The sequence below is a fragment of the Chlorocebus sabaeus genome, chromosome 10 (genome assembly GCF_047675955.1).
Source record: "Chlorocebus sabaeus isolate Y175 chromosome 10, mChlSab1.0.hap1, whole genome shotgun sequence".
In the NCBI taxonomy this organism is placed as follows: Eukaryota; Metazoa; Chordata; class Mammalia; order Primates; family Cercopithecidae; genus Chlorocebus; species Chlorocebus sabaeus.
The window spans coordinates 52854046-52871616 of record NC_132913.1 but is presented as its reverse complement, the minus strand read 5'-3'; the positions used below and the strand labels follow the sequence as shown (position 1 = coordinate 52871616).

General features: G+C 36.2%; 1 protein-coding gene across 2 annotated transcripts in view; it reads right to left on the bottom strand.

Annotated features, from left to right (window-relative positions):
• CSRNP3 (cysteine and serine rich nuclear protein 3) overlaps positions 1–17571 on the bottom strand; it is a 219676-nt gene that overhangs the window by 143081 nt on the left and 59024 nt on the right. The window contains exon 4 of one of the 2 annotated variants that reach the window (XM_038001989.2): positions 9664–9720. The exons of the other annotated variant lie outside the window; for it this stretch is intronic. The gene's annotated coding sequence lies outside the window, so the exon portion shown is untranslated. The remainder of the gene's footprint in view (positions 1–9663; positions 9721–17571) is intronic. 2 annotated transcript variants of the gene reach the window in all.

Below are 17571 nucleotides of genomic sequence, written 5' to 3'. Positions count from 1 at the left end.
TGTGTTCAAGGCCCTAGAAAAGTGCTTTGCATATAGTAGAAGCTCAATCATATTTATTGAATGACTGGAAACTACTAATTTTATTGCAATTTCAAAATAAGCTAAATCCTTTGAGGAGACAGATACCCCATTTTACATGATCCTATTATTACGCATTGTATGCCTGTATCGAGACATCACATATACCCCATAAATAAACATACCTACTATTAGTATGCACCCATGAAAATTAAAAATTAAAAAATCAGCTAAATCCTAGTATTATAACCACTTTCTACACTTATTAGAAGAGCAGTAACATAATCTTGAAAAAAGAAAATAATTTAGTTTGATGATTGAGATGTCTTATTCCTCATCTCCCATGTCAAATTTTAAAAAATAGATAGAAAACAATGTATTTGAACTTTAAAAGCTACAACTAAATAATATTGAAAATGTGGTAATAACTATATATCCAGTTACAAATCTTATTAATGTATCATTTAAATGTTCATAAGATTGTAGGTAAACATGTTTAACTTTTATATTTCTCTTTACTAGCTAAATGTATTTTTAACTTGCATGCCATGTGTTTACCAGCATTTTCTTTTATTAATTAAAAAGGTAAACAAATTAGATTAAAATGTCATTAATAAAAGAATAACAATGTAAAAATACACGAATAGCTTAGAGAAGAGCTCTGCAGTCCAGATAGATGTCTGGCATAGTTAAGGAAGACAGATGAAGCAACCTGGTCTAGTAAAGTAGAAAAAAATCCCAAGGCCTCAAATTAAGTGTGAGTCAATGGATATTTCAGCCATCCCAAGAAGCCAGCTAACTGTCACCCTCAGCCTACTCAGGAGAGGACACAGCCACATGACATATTTCGACTGATAATAAAAGCCAGCTGCTTGGTTGATCTATCTCAGAGGAGAATAAGAGTCTACTGCTACTTACTAAACCACAGATTCTCAGTAAATTCAGAAAAAATATTGGGATTTGCTACTTCATATTTCATAAAGACTTAACACCAGAGATCTTGAGAGCTGTGAATACTCCTACATAATCATGTCTATTCCAATGTAAAAATTGTACCACTAAGAGAGAATACTATGATAACTTGCAATTAGAATATACAAGATAAACTTCCATTGATTTGGCATTTCTTATCAAAAGTCTTAAAATTAATTTCTAGGAATTTATACAGAGAGAATAATCATACACGTATTTAAAGATTTAACTTGACACATCACTATTGATAGTGGGAAAATATAAAAACCTTACTATTCAGTAATAAGGAATTGATCATACATTTTGATACATCCATATGGTACAATATTATGCAGCTATTAAAATTATGAGGACATTGGATATTTTCTTCATATAGTGAAGGTGTTCACAAAATATTGACAACTTAAAAAAGTAGTTTACATTATATTATGAATTGTTGGAGCCCTTTTGTTTATCATATGTTATGTACATATACATTTACACTCATACGTACACACATGCAGACATACATCTTCACCAGTACTGACAAGGTATGCACTAAACAGTGAGTTTTAGGAGATTCCTAAATACTAGGAAATAACACGCGAAAAACTGTGTATGGGCATTTTTCTTTTGAAAGCTTCATCTAATTCTCAAAGGCCTGGTTCTCAAGCCTTTGACTTTTTCCATGCCATTTACTAGCACAGATCAATCCCATCAGTGATATTCTGCATTAGGCAAACTAGTTTCCCAGAGAAGGAAATGCTAGGAATATTAAGATGTGCTAGCAAAGTGAAGATGAAGTATCAAAAGTTCTGGAAGGCAATGGGCAATTTGAAAGACCATCTTTGAAAATTCTAATCATTCCTCAAAGGTTGTGACAGTACATTTAGTTACTGTCAGCATGGACAGTGCTGTGGTGAACAGAGTTTCAATTTCTAGACCTGGCTAAGATTAGTTTCCTCATTAATAAGAAGGCAATTTTGATCTCTACCTATGTGATCTTATTTTTAGGACACGATAAAAATAATTAGAAAACTATAAACTCTATAGAAGGGAATTGTTGGCTGTATACCCCATTACCTTAGCAAGTATGAGCAGTCACCCTACACTGGGGTGATCAAGGCTTGTGCCTTCATTAAGTGTATGACAGGAGAGATGGAAACAACTGCTCAGATCACGACACCAGGTTCTAAGAGTAGAATGAGCTGATCATGGATGTGAGGGCTACAGTGGCCACATGAGAGTTTAGGAGGTATTGCATTATTGCATTTAGATTTGTGTTCTCTATAGGCAGAGACTATCTAATTCGCCTTTGTATCCCATGATATGTGTCACCTGGGTTGGCTGTGCCTCAGTGCTCTAAGGTGAAGAGAGAAGAACCTATGCTATAAATAAGCAGAAAACTTTGAAGGAAGGCACCACCCATTATGTGGCAGAGAGCCCTCCAGCTTCAAGTCATTTGGAAGTAGCTGAAGACAGGGGAGAGAGGCCTTAGGACAATCCGTGTCCTATGGGACAGCCTCTGTAGTGCTCAGAAGCTGCTGAGAGACAGAATTCTAGAAGCCATAGGAAAAGTGATCAGGTAAAGAATAAAGCAAAAGGGTCTTTCCTTTACAAATCTGTATAATATCCAATATGTGAATTATCCAATTAAAAAAGAATCTGGAAGTCCTTCCTGTCTGAAAAAAAAAATGCATTTGGTGTAGAGGATGTGATGTGATTACATAGCAGCTATTCAGGTAGAGAAGGGCAGAAACTCTAGGTGGGGATTGAGCTAGAATTTGAACTACAAACAGTAATTGATTCTTCAGATAAATATTCAAATAAAAGAAGTTGATCATTTGGTGATATATAAAATACTGACTCTAAGCTCAAACAGTTGGAGCAATACAAGACGTTATAATGTAAAATTTTCTTTGGAAGGGCATACTTTTCAGAGAAAACCCTGCCATGTAAAAATATTTGATTTTTACAAATATATACAAAATGTTCCTGTGAGGTTATTCCTATATGCATAAATTACACAAATTACCCAGAAACTATATTAAAGGTAAATACAGAAGGATTACCAAACTACCAGGTACAGAAGATGGAAGGTCCTTTCCAGACAGGGCCAAGCAGGTGAATTATCCCTTTAGGTCACTAGAATCCAGAGTTCAGGCTTTAGAGATTTAGACTAAATTGGTAATTCAGAATGTAACCAGAATCTTACAGGGACAAGCCAGCAGGGATTCCTGGGGAAAAACATGAACTGGTGCTGTAAAATGGGAAAGATCAATGAGGTGTGTTATGGGACACAGGAATGTCTGCATGACATTCTCCGGGGCTTAGTGCGAAGAGAACAGTGAAGAGAAGCTGACTTCACAGTTAAACTTTTGAAGGAAATAAGGAGGAGACTGCCTTGCCCAGCAGTAGAGCACAGACAAGATTGCAGGTATTAATTATGTTTCTCATAGAATTAAGAGAATTTTAAATGCAAAAATAAAGACTTGCAAGTTATTGGGTAAAAAACTACCAAATAGAGGAAAAGAGAAACTTTATAAGCTTCTGTCTCAGAGAGAATATCAACTTATCCAATATTGTTTACACTGGTGGAAATGTTAAACACTGGGCTGCAAACCAAAATTAAAACACTACCAGTACACTGAATTTAACAATAAAGACAGGGAGTAATTTGCCAAGGCAAGCCACTGGAGCAAATAATATAAACAAGTTCAACAGCCTATTCAATGCATTTCAGAGCAAAAGAGAGGGAGAACTGGTTGCCTGCCAACACCTTGCCTCAGTGAGACATGCACTCTGCTATCCAGGAATAGTAATAGGTTAGAGGTTTGGGCTGGACAGTCTTGTTATTTCGTGTCATTTTACTGGGGATGGACTACAGGTCAATCACTAGTGATTTTATCCTTTGGGTTTTATCCTTTGGGTTTATTTGTACATTAACAGCAACTCTGATGTTTTCTCAAGTTCAAGGAGTAGGCTTCACCTGTAGATTTATTCAGATTTCCAGCACCTCTAGTTTCTTACAATTTGCTCCAGCATAGCTGCTAACAAACACTCTTAGCAAAATATCAGTCTCACATGAAAATTAAAATAACTCAGGCACAGAATTAAATTAATTCTGACAATTTATAACACTTTCATACTAGCAATTATTACTGTTATTCTTACTTCCGACTTTTTGCTTATTGTTAACCATATCTCTAGCAGGCAGCCACTTGGAGTGTAAATATGAATTCATGTTAATTTAAATAAAAAGATCCCATAAAGAGAGGAGTGGAAAATGAATTAAAAAGTCATCATCAAAATGCATTTATTAAGCATCTTTTTATACATCAGCTGTTCAAGACACACTGTAAATTATGGAACAGACTAAAGCCTTTGTTCTCTTTAAGTTCTTCATCAAAAACATCTACAGGAGCTATGCAAAAATGTTTAAAATACATAGCCATTAGGGGAAAATAATCAAATATTGGAAAAAAATTAAAGGAAGCTTTTATATGTTGTCAGGTAAAAAGTCAGTTCATTCTGGAATGAGGGGAAATGTAGGTGTGTATATGATTGGGAAGAAAATCAGGTAGGTTAGCCAAGAAAATTCACTGTACTAGTTGGGCAGAGTGAAGGAAAAAGCAAATTCTTGTCTATTCCTGCTTCCCTATCAGAGGAGGCATAATGGACTTACATGAAGCCACAGAGTAAAAACAGTCCATATTGATCTGTCAGTTTTACTAAAAATACTTAGAGAAAATGCTTTAAGTAATCAAAATATCATCTTGTATTACAACAATCATAAACATACTATGGAGTTGAATGCAAAGGGTTGCATAAATTTTAAAGAAAAACGATAAGACTCAATGAAAATTTTGAGCCTGTCTTGGTTGCTTAAATAACATTGTACCTTTTCAATCCACTATTCCAGAATAACTCATGCTTCTTGTAGCATGAGCTATCGTTAGGAGTATTTCTTTTCCAGATGTGGAAAATAGAAAACTCTCTCTGTTTTGTGGTGATTCTCAAGTAAGAAGTGATAGAAATGTTAAACATAGTTTTTACTACTTGAAAATTGACTAAAACAGGTACATAGCAATGGCAAAATGCAAGATCCTTCATAAGTGAGAAGTGTATCTCTAAGACAGTATTCACAAGTGTATTGCTACATGCCAGAAAATATATCAAGACTCAATGCAAAGATAAATCATTTCATTATTTAATTAAGAGGGGGAGAAGGCACTTCAACAGAAAGCAAGGTAATAGAATATGTATTTCTATTACTGGAGATGACTATGAAAAAAAGTGGGAGAAATGTCAAGGCAAGATACTAGGGAAGATGCCATTGAAAATGTCAATAATTCATTTCAAAAGCAATTCCACACAATGGCTCTTTCAGTCCATATGGAAATAAGAAAGAGGTATGTCCTTTCTTCTCCATGAGTTGTGAGAGACTGGATGGAAGTGGGAACGCTGGGCAAATGCTATAGAATACGTACCTAGCTACTTTATGAAGTATATGGGAAAGGAGAGGAAGCAGATATAATCTTCAAAGAAGGAGAAAGCTAGTGAAAGTCACGAAGGTATCACTGAAAATTAGAATCCTAGAGTCTCAAAATGGCCTGTCCCACTTTCCTACTGGTTTGGGGGAAAAACAGCACAATTAGAGACAGGGTGGTATGTAATAATAATAATTAAACAATAAAAGAAATTATACAAAGTGTCTTGGGAATTGCACATAAGAAGAGCTTAACTGGATTTCTCTCAGAGGTATTTTTACATGCAGATATTCCTATGTTATGGGATGAATAATCTTGCCTCTTTAAGGACTTGTAGCCACCAGTGAACTGCTGAAGGTACTGCTGGAGCAGTGGGTCCTTGTTAATAACGCTAAAGATACAGGCCAACTCTGTTCTCTTTCTTCATCCACAAACATTCCAGTTTTACTTTTCTCATCTGTCCTCAGGAGCTGAAGGGGAAAAAAAAGTTCAGGAGTTTCACCAAGCAGAGGCTATCTCTTCTTCATTTAAGATTCTCAGTGCCTGTGCACATGGTAGATAATAAATGTTTCTGAATTGAACAAATCAAAAAGAAAAATGGAAGGCAAGTGGTAATTCTAGGTCATAAATTTAATTAAGGTAAGGTAAAGAAACTCTAAGATCAATATGAAGAGAAGAAAATAGAAATGGGAGTGTGGAGAAGGGAAAAAGCAAGAGAAAAGTATGAAAACTTGAAAATGACACGATTACAGAAAAGAAAGTTTGGAGTGAACAATGTAATGATATTTCTTTGATGTACCATAAATGAATTTTTTAAAAAATTGTGAGCTCTCTGACAGGAGGTGTTACTCTCTGAATAATTGCTAATAATTCTTAAAAAATCAATTTAAAGGTAATAATAATTTTTCCCATTTATACTTATAAAACTGACATATTAATTGATGATAATAAAACCTTTTCTTTGAGCTACTTATAATATGACATTGATTTGATAGATTAGATAAATAGCCTTCATTATATATCTAGGATGCAGGGATATTTTCATCTGGAAAATTCAAGGTGAGGTTCCTGGAATTAAGGGCCTTTAGGTCCCCTGTGGTTCACTCTCCGAATGTCTTTACCAACAAATCTGTAAAGCTCAGTATTTGCCAGGTCAGGATTCATAAACCCACTGGCATTCAGTAACTTCTTTCACCCTTCCTTTTTCCTATGCCATAAACATGAAAAAGCAGCACGAAGTTGTCAGTAACAGTTGGGTTTTGTTAACCACCATCCTTCTCTCTTGACATTTAAAGAAGGTGACTTATCTTCTGTCCTGGGCAGCAGAGACAATAGAATGATGCAAAAAATAGAGATCTGGACTGCTGTGGATGGTTCTTTTGGAGAGATAAAGGGAGGAAAGGGAAGGCAGAGTTTCCTGTTTGAGTGTTTGTTTTATGTATCCTGTTTTCAATTTCCCTTTGGGGAATACCATACATAGGATACAATATGGAAGCAAGGACTATAGCCAGTGCAGCATGTGGTCTTACAGCAGATCTTAATATGTATTAATTAATGCTAATCCATATGATTTTATTCATCTGTTTAACTGAAAACACAATTTAAAATCTTGCTATCCTGCAATATAACATTTAATGTAGGCCGGGCGCGGTGGCTCAAGCCTGTAATCCCAGCACTTTGGGAGGCCGAGACGGGCGGATCACGAGGTCAGGAGATCGAGACCATCCTGGCTAACACGGTGAAACCCCGTCTCTACTAAAAATACAAAAAAAAACTAGCCGGGCGAGGTGGCGGGCGCCTGTAGTCCCAGCTACTCCGGAGGCTGAGGCAGGAGAATGGCGTAAACCCGGGAGGCGGAGCTTGCAGTGAGCTGAGATCCGGCCACTGCACTCCAGCCCGGGCTACAGAGCAAGACTCCGTCTCAAAAAAAAAAAAAAAAAAAAAAAAACATTTAATGTATTCAATAACTGGCACACATGAAAGAACCACATATAGTGGGTTGTGATTAAATATTACTTTTGGAAGAATGAGCAGATTCTGCCAGAAGTAGCTCTCCATGGCAGAGTCAGAATTCAAAAAAAAATCTTACATACATTTCTGTTCATTGCATTGAGTTGAAGAACTTGACACATGCTTAACATTACACACTCTAGAAATCCTAAAAGTAATTTTATAAAGGTAAGGTCAATAAACACCTAGAATAATATAAAAATCTTAGAGACCATCATTATTTACTTGGCACCTGACAAAACCAATACTTTAAAAAATAAGGCGTGGTTTTTACGTTGTCATTGAGTACTAGCATGTTTCTTGACAGGCAGAATCATGTGAAAACCATATTCAGCTGAAATTTATGGAAACATTGTGGAAACCTTAGTTAAATGGATTCTTAGGAAAGAAATAAAAACCATAAACAGATGCACTTGGAAGAAACTTGTTTAAGCCTGGTTAATATTTACAATTAGGTTAACAAGAGTAATTTGAGGTCAAACGAATCTGCATTTTCAAACTCTGAGGCTGCGCATACAGAACTAATAACAAATGGAATACGTAAGACGCTATTCTATTTAAATTGAAAAAGGCTTAGAAAAGTTGTGTTGACAATATTTGGTTGAGATTTAGTTATAACAGTTTTGGAAGCATATTATTGGCACACAAATGTGCATATACCTTGGAGTTCAAAACCAGGCTGTCCTTCATATCTCTAGTGTTAAGAAAATTATTTTAAAGTAGAACCAGGGAACTACGCATGAGTGACCTCTGATTTTACATGCAAACTTTTCTGTACATTTTTCTGAGAAGAGAAGTCATTGTTTCATGGGAAACAGAAATTTTCAAATCCTACTAACTCTGGTGTTTCTAGAATGACTAAATATGGCATTAAATCAACAGTGTAACCATATATCATACTGTCAGCTTCCCATGTGGATTTTATAACATCAGCCTCACCACACTTAATTCAGTTTCTTTCATCTAGCAGATTCTCAGTATATGTTTGCTATTGATAATGATGACAATAGTCCAAGCCATGATCTCATTTTCCAGGCCGTGTTCCCCTCCTCATTTTCAAGTTCCTCTCTAGGCCAGCAAGGTTTTTATTCTCTCTCATCATAGCAATAAACCTGTCATTGTGATCAGGTCAGACATAAAATTTGCCAAGGCCAGCACACAAATTCCTTTCCCTGCAAGTAAGCTTGTCTCATTCTTGATTCTATCCTTGATGACAGGAAGGCCATCTTGTATATCATCTGTCCATCTGTAGACCAAATGGTCTACAAGGAAAGGGCATCTAAATTTTACCAAGCTTATTTTGTAACCCACTGCCTAGTTTGTGATTAAGGCTGAGATGACAAGGTTTTCTTCCCAGCACCAGAAGGAATACGTTCTTTTTTTCCTTCCAGAACAGGTTATTACAGAGTTTTAAAATGTAGGTTAAAAAAAAAAAAAAGAAGCAGCAGCAGCTAAAGTATTTAGAATATACCTAGTCCCCAGCATACTACTTTTCATGAAGCTCCAAATATTTCTCTTCTTATGTTTATGAAAAATACGTATCTAAATATTTAAGTGTTTTTCTTCTTCCTAAGAATGAGTCATATTTAGCAATTTTACCTATATCTCTAAAAATGCATTTTATTTAAATAAGAAAACAAAAAAGCATCAAAAAACTGGTAAACATAATCTAACAAGTGTTTAAATTTGGACTGTATTATATACCATTATTCTTACAGTATCAATAGCCAAGCCAAGTCTCAAGTATAATCTAGAAAAGTGGTTTCTCATCTGATAATTTTTTATAGAAAGTTTTGGTGACTTAAACATCTGCATTTATACTTTTTATTATTATTATATATACTTGCTTTAATACTTTAAATGTTACAGAAATATAGGTTTAGAACACAAGAAACCCACTATAATCCCATCCAATCAAGGACAACTTCTATTATCAGTTTGATCTATATTATTAATGTACTAAGATATTATTTTAACATCATGGGATTGTTTTTTAAAGAAACATGAAAATATTTCACCATTTCCTTTTTTCACTTAATATATACTTGATGTTTTTCCATGTCAGTGTATATTAGAGCCACTTTATTTTTTCTATTGAAGAGCTATATAATATTTCATCATAAGAATTTATGATAATTTATTAAATCAACACCTTATTGATAGATATTCAGAATTTTTTCAATTTTTTACTCACAACCAATGTGTCAGTGAACATTCTTTATGCACCCATATGAGTCCTTCTGAAGAATGGCTGCAGACATATGGAAGATTCAAAGGAATTAATGTTTTAACAAATATTTCTAAACATATTCCAAAAATACTGTAAAGCATTTACATGTTCACAAGTAGTATATAAAAGAATCTGTCCTACACACTTTTCAACTTTTTTAAACTCATACAATAACAACTTTCTAAAGCAGATGTCACAAACTCAGATGAATTCAGGAACAGATAGATATCAAAAAATGTGCATCAGCACAGAGTAAAAAATGGGAAATAGTAGAAATTCAGCAAATTTAATTTTAGGAAATACTATGAGGCCCAAAACAAACACGTCTTCAGTTCTCAGGTTGTCAGTTTTCAGCCCTTGTCTTAATGGAATACATCTAGTTTTGATTTTCTAAAGCGCAGAATTTCCTTTACTTGAGAAAGCAGTACAACCTTTAATGAGATGATTAATTTCACTGGACACATCTTATTTTTTTTTTTAACCTTATTTTCTTTCTTTACTTTCGCTTCAAGATTTACAGTTATGAGAAGAATTCATTGTTTCCTAGACAGGATTCATTATATGTTGTATTAATTTTTATCAATACAAATCTTCTATAACAGATACGTTGAAAACAGTAAAATTCATTGTCTTATATTTTCCCCATTTATAAAAACAGTTTTCTTCCACTTATCAACTTGCTAGAAAGCCTTCAAACTTACATACAAGATTATTTTAATACCCTTACTATTCCTATATTAGTAACAGAGAAGAAATATGAAAATACACTACTTGTCTTAAATGTAAGCAATATTCTGCTAAGGTTTATATTGAACCTACCAAAGCATCCTTGAATAGAATAAAAGAAATATCATTATTTTAGCTTGACAAAAAACAGAAGAGAAAAATTCTTGTGTCCTTTTGATAACAGTGGTTATCTTATGGTCTGTGAGAAAGGGTGAAGGCCATGGAGAAAATTGGTTCTGCTCTCATTTTTCTAGTCCCACTGCATCAATAAACCTCTGGAAGTTTCAACACAGAGCACACAATGTGAGCATGGAGCAGCTTGACTTCTCTTAGCATTTGTTATGTCCTTTAACCTTATGAGATTGTCAGTAAAGATGGCTAAGTAAGGGATTCCCATTGCTACAGTGTCAATGGAGGATTGGATTTCAAAGCAGAATAGCTCCTCTATCAATTCAAGTTTGGGGGGTGATGAGGATTAGGAAAGTGAGTTTGAAAATGAGTTGTTATTCTAATTGAACTTTTGTATTTACAACTGTTATTCATGCCATCTTTTTTTTCTTCAGTGAATTAAAAAATGAAACACCTACACATGAAATGAGGCATAAAACTGCAGGCATTTTTTCAATACTTTCGATTTCTATTTAACAGAAATGTTGAATCTACCAACTCTACTGGATGTAAAAAAAGTTATACAATGTTGACAATTGGAAATCAAACCTCTTTTGAAGAAAATTTCTCAAATGTTCACATTTGAAATATACCATATTATCCTGCCTTGAAAAGTCATTTCAGGGAAAATAAGAATTTTAAGGAATTATTTTAAATGTTCTAAATTACAGTACCATACCTTAATTTTTATTTTTTTCTTAATGAGAAATCTCTCATACTATACATTTACTTCTTTTGATTTTTAAAGGTAATCATGAGTGATATAAAAATAATTTTGTTTCAGGAAATGTATGCCTTAGAGTAGGAAAGAATTGTCCAAGAGTAACACAAATTTTTAGATATTTATTTCGGCTTGATGTTAAAAATCTAAAGAAACAACTAAATTGGAATCAGCTGTGCTTAAAATAAAGAAGCAGCAGGAAAAGATAGGAATATTATATTTTATAAGAAAAAAATTCTAGAGAGGCTCCTAAATTCACCATATTCATGAAGACTTTTTTAAAAAAACTAATTAGAGGAAAAATTCCTTTCCAACTGTCTCATATTGTATGCAAATAATACATTCAACTCTACCCTGAAAACAACACTAAAATACATATAGCTTATAAATATTTTATTCATTTGTGTATCCATTCATCCTTATACAAGTCATAAAGATGACTTTTCCTTACATTTTTGTCTGCATTCTTCATCTGGAATTGTAAAGAACTAGAGTTACAATTTTATTAAAATTGGGAGAGCTATTTGCTATATAATAATCACACTTATTTCATTGGAATTTCCTCTGGTTTAGACTTCTGGCCCCTTCTATCAGATTAGTAATTGAAACTGATTGACAGATATCTCAAGGCATATATAAATACTATATAAATTGTGGCAGCTCCTTATAAAGCAAATTTTAAAAGGACTTTTGTAGTTCTGAATTGGAGAATTGAGGCTACCAAACATACTTTACGTTCAACACACTTTACGTTCAAAATTTCATTTGCTTTAAAAATAACTACTTCCTTTTATATCTTCATAGATCTTCTAGTCTATGACAATGTTGCATTTTAGCAACATTTGGCAAACTACAGAGATACATCTGTTAAAACTGCATTCCTCATGATTTTTAAAAACATTTGCAATCTTGAAAGTTTTCTTAGCATTAATTTTCTTCTCTATTACTTTCCATTTCTTTCTCAGTTCTCTCTCAGAACTCTCATACACATCAAGTTTAGTAGGCAAGAAATTTTCTCTCCTAATCCAAATCTTTAAACACTTCACAAATACCTTTATAGACAGGAATAGGAGTTTGCTAAAATTTTAATTTTGGTTAAATTCAACAAAGTCCCTGTGTGCCCAACACTATGCTATATGTTCTGAATGAATAAGGCATATTTCTTGCCCTTGAAACACTTCAGAGCAATGATCTTCCAGCATTTTAAATTTTAAATCACATATCCACTCTAGGTTGAAAAAAAAAAGTTTCTGCATGCACTCCTATGCATGTGTGTATATATATTTATACATAACATCATGTATTAGTATACAAGTGAATTAGTTCATTTTCATGCTGCCAATAAAGACGTACCTGAGACTGGGAAGAAAAATAGGTTTAATGGACGCACAATTCCACGTGGTTGGGGAGGCCTCACAATCAAGGCAGAAGGCAAAAGGCACTTCTTACCTGGTGGTTGCAAGAGGGAATGAGTGCTTGGGCAGGGAAACTCCTGTTTTTAAAACCACCAGATCTCATGAGACTTATTCACTATCATAACAACAGCACAAGAAAGACCTGCTGCCATGATGCAATTACCTCCCACAGGGTCCCTCTGGGAATTCAATATGAGATTTGGGTGGGGACACAGCCAAACCATATCATTGCACCCCAGCCCCTCCCAAATCTCATGTCCTGACATTTCAAAACCAATTATGTCTTCCCAACAGTTCCCCCAAAGTCAGAACTCATTTCAGAATTAACTCAAAAGTCCACAGTCCAAAGTCTCATTTGAGATAAGGCAAGTCCCTTCTGCCTAGGAACCTGTAAAATCAAAAGCACATTAGTTACTTCCTAGATACAATGTGGGTACAGGCATTGGGTGAATACAGCCATTCCACATGGGAGACATTGGCCAAAACAAAGGGGCTCCAGGGGCCATTCAAGTCTGAAATCCAGTGGAGGCAAATTTTAAAGTTCTAAAATGATATCCTTTGACTCCATGTCTCACATCCAGGTCACGGTGATGAAACAGGTGAGTTTCCATGATCTTGGGCAGCTCTGTCCCTGTGACTCTGCAGGGTACGGCCTCTCTCCTGGCTACTTTCATGGGCTGGTGTTGGGTGTCTGTGGCTTTTCCAGGCGCATGGTGCAAGCTGTCAGTGGATCTACCATTCTGGGGTCTGGAGGATGGTAGTCATCGTCTCACAATTCCACTAGGTGGGGCCCCAGTAGGGACTCTGTTGGGGGCACTGACCCCACATTTCCCTGCAACACTGCCCTAGCAAAGGTTCTCCATGAGAGTTCCACTGCTGCAGCAAACTTCTGCCTGGACCTCCAGGCATCTCCATACATCCTCTGAAATCTAGGCAGAGGTTCCCAAACCTCAATTCTTGGCTTCTGTGCACCGGCAGGCTCAACACCATATGGAAGCTGTCATGGATTGTGGCTTGAACCCTCTGAAGGCATGGTCTAAGCTCTATGTTGGCCCCTTTCAGGCATGGCTGGAGTGGCTGGGACACAGGGCACCAAGTCCCTAGGCTGCACACAGCACGGGGACCCTGGGACCAGCCTACGAAACCACTTTTTCCTCCTAGGTTTTTGGGCCTGTGATGAGAGGGCTGCCATGAAGGTCGCTGACATGCCTTGGAGACATTTTTCCCACTGTCTTGGTGAATAACATTTGTTTCCTCATTACTTATGCAAATTTCTGCAGCTGGCTTGAATTTCTCCTCAGAAAATGGGATTTTCTTTTCTATCACATTGTCAGTCTGCAAATTTTCCAAACTTTTATGCTCTGCTTCCTTTTTAAAGCTGAATGCCTTTAACAGTACCCACGTCACCTCTTGAATGCTTTGCTGCTTAGGAATTTCTTCTGCCAGATACCCTAAATCATCTCTCTCAAGTTCAAAGTTCCACAAATCTCTAGAGCAGGGGCAAAATGATGCCAGCTGCTTTGCTAAAACATAACAAGAGCCACCTTTGCTCTAGTTCCCAACAAATTCCTCATGTCCATCTGGAACCTACTCAGCCTGGATTTCACTGTCCACACAATTATCAGCATTTTAGTCAAAGCCATTCAACAAGTCTCCATGAAGTTCCAAACTTTCCCACATTTTCCTGTCTTCTTCTGAGCCCTCCAAACTGTTCCAATGTCTGCCTGTTACCCAGTTCCAAAGTTCCTTCCATATTTGTGGGTATCTTTTCAGCAGTACCGCACTCTACTGGTACCAATTTACTATAATAATCAGTTTTACACTTTTAAATCACACTGCTGATAAAGACATACCCGAGGACTAGGCAATTTACAAAAGAAAGAGGTTCAATGGACTTACAGTTTTACATGGCTGGGGAAGCCTCACAATCTTGGTGGAAGGCAAAGAGGGGCAAGTCACATCTTACATGGGTGGAGGTAGGCAAACAGAGAACTTGTGCAGGAAAACTCTCATTTTTAAAACCATCAGATCTAGTGAGACTTATTCACTATCATGAGATGATCACAGGAAAGACCCACCCCCATGATTCAATTATCTCCCCCTGGGTCCCTCCCATAACACATGGGAATTATGGGAGCTTCAAGATGAGATTTAGGTGGGGACACAGAGCCAAACCATATCAAGAAGCATATTATATAACTTGCATTATGCATAAACATAGAAGTTAGAGATGATAATACAACATAAAGATAAATATTGATATTTTAAAATTAACCTCCAAAGATCTTTTGGCTCATTCCATCAGTGACATGCATTCTGCTTTGGAGTTCACTGGTATAGAGGCGAGGATAGCATGTACATAGATAATTTCAATAAAGTTGTCATTTATGTGATTAACAGTAAACAGTGTTAAACATGGAAAGAGCTCAGAAAAGACTGTCTGGAGAAGGAGACCCTAGAGCCAAGCCTTTAAGTATAAACAGGTGCTAGTAACACAAAAAAAGGAGGAAGAGAATGAATAGAAGAACATTCCAACCAGTACAAGCAATTTATGTAAAAGCAAAATGGTGCGAAGACAAGAGGGTGATTATAAAGGAAATGTTCTGGACTAACGAAATGTAGAATCAGAGATGGAGCACTGATGTTGAAGAAGAATGGGGAAGGCAGGTAATTTTTAAAAGTAGCTTTGATCTTATCAAGGTATGGAAAATCTTTGAAGAAATTTAAGAGGGTGAGTGAAGTTCATGATCAGGTATTTGTTTTGGATTAGCCTCTAGGCAGCTGTATTGGGAATGGATTTGAAGATATGCAAATATTACCAGGGAAACTCATGGTGGCCTATATCTATATCCAGCTGAGAGACAAAGAATAACAGAATTAATGTGGTGGCAGTAAAGACACAGCTCCCAGGAGGGGATGAGTAGTAAGATGAGGAAAGAAACCAATAGAATTTGGTAGTGATTTTCTGTAAGTGACTGGTAAGTAAGAGGGAATAATCTCAGCTATTTTGTAGTTTCTAATTTAGATGACTGGCGACTTCTAACTGAGAGGGTGAACACGGCACAGTGGCAGAAAAAGATTTAATGTTTTGGGAAACCTCCATACAGTTCTTCATAATCACTGCACTAATTTATATTCACACCAACAGTGTAAAAGTGTTACATCTTCTTAACCACCTCGCCAACACTTGTTACCTTTTATTTTTTTGATATTAGCCATTCTGACTGGTGTGAGGTAATATCTCATTGTGATTTTAGTTTGCATTCATTTTTTTGCACTTTTAAAATGATTAATAATGTAGAACACTTTTTCATATGCTTGTTGGCCATTTTTCTGTCTTCCTTAAGAAATGTCTATTCAGGATAAAAACTCAATGAATTAGGTATGGAAGGAATGTACACCATAGAAAATACATGTACAATGTACATAACACAATACAGGCCATATATAAAAAGCCCACAGCTAACATCATATTTAATGGTAAAAAGTTGCAAACTTGTTCTCTAAGATCAGAAACAAAACAAGGATTTTCACTCATGCCACTTTATTCAAATAATATGATGGTTTTTGCCAGAACAGTTAGGCAAGACAAGAAATAAAAGGCATCCAAATAGGAAAGGAAGTAGTGAAACTGTTGCTGTTTGCTGATGACACAGAAAACTCTAAAGCCTCCACCAAAAAACTACTAAACCTGGTAAACAAATACAGTAAAGTTATAGGATAAAAGATCAACACTCAAAAATTAGTAGCATTCTTATAGACTATTCAAAAAACAAATCAAGAAAACAATCTCAATTATAATAGTGCCAAAAACAGTTAAGAATAAATTAACCAAGGAGATAAAAGATCTGTGCACTGAAAACTGTAATACATTGAGGAAAGAAATTGAGGACACAAGTAAATGAGAAGATACCTTATGTTCAACTTTTCTAGAATAGTATAGATTGGAAGAATAAATATTGTTAAAAATTTCCATACTGCCCAAAGAGATCTACAGATTTAATGCAATCCCTTGTATTGGAATAAAAATTCTAATGTCACTTTTCACAGAAATAGGAAAAAAAATTCCAAAATTCATAAGGAACCACACACACCCAAAAACCAAATAGCCAAGACAATCCTGAACAACAATAACAAAAGAAAACAAAGCTGGAGACATCACACTACTGTTAACAGGATCCTTGGGGTGTCACTTTTCTGGACAGAAACCTCTGTGGCCAGTAGTGCCTTTGCCTGATTTTTGTTTGAGCCCATTGAGCTCATTCCATCCACTCAACCTGGCAGGCTGCACTCGGCACATGCTGCCAACCTGGATCCCATGTCTGCCAAGGATGAGTCAGAGGTGGAGTGGTGAGGGGTGTGTGAGCGAGCAAGGGGTCCAGCCACTGTGCAGTCAGACACTGGCTGCTGCAATTGGGGAGCAGTTCCAGGTGCCGGCATAGGCACCAGCTCTCTGCAAAGTTATAGCTGGACCAGGCACACTGTAAGTAGCTTCCCCAACTGGTACTGGGAATGTGATGGTGCTCAGAAGCTTGGAGATTCCAGGAACCACAGGGCCCCAAAGAGGGAGTCACAGTCCTGGCTCTGTGAGCTCCCAGGTCTAGGCTTCCTGAAGGGCTGCAGTTCTTCTCTGCTTCTCTTTGCCTGCAACATGGTTAAGAAGGGGAATGTTTTATCCCTGTTTGTGTTACAGATCTTCTAGATCCGCCATTCTGTGGGTCCTAAGTTCTTGTCCTGTGTCCAGGAAGAATGTGATACATGGACACGTGGAACATGAACAGGGCAAAAAGGAGTTTTACTGAGTGATAGAATAGCTCAGAAGAGGCCCTGGAGTGGCTAGCT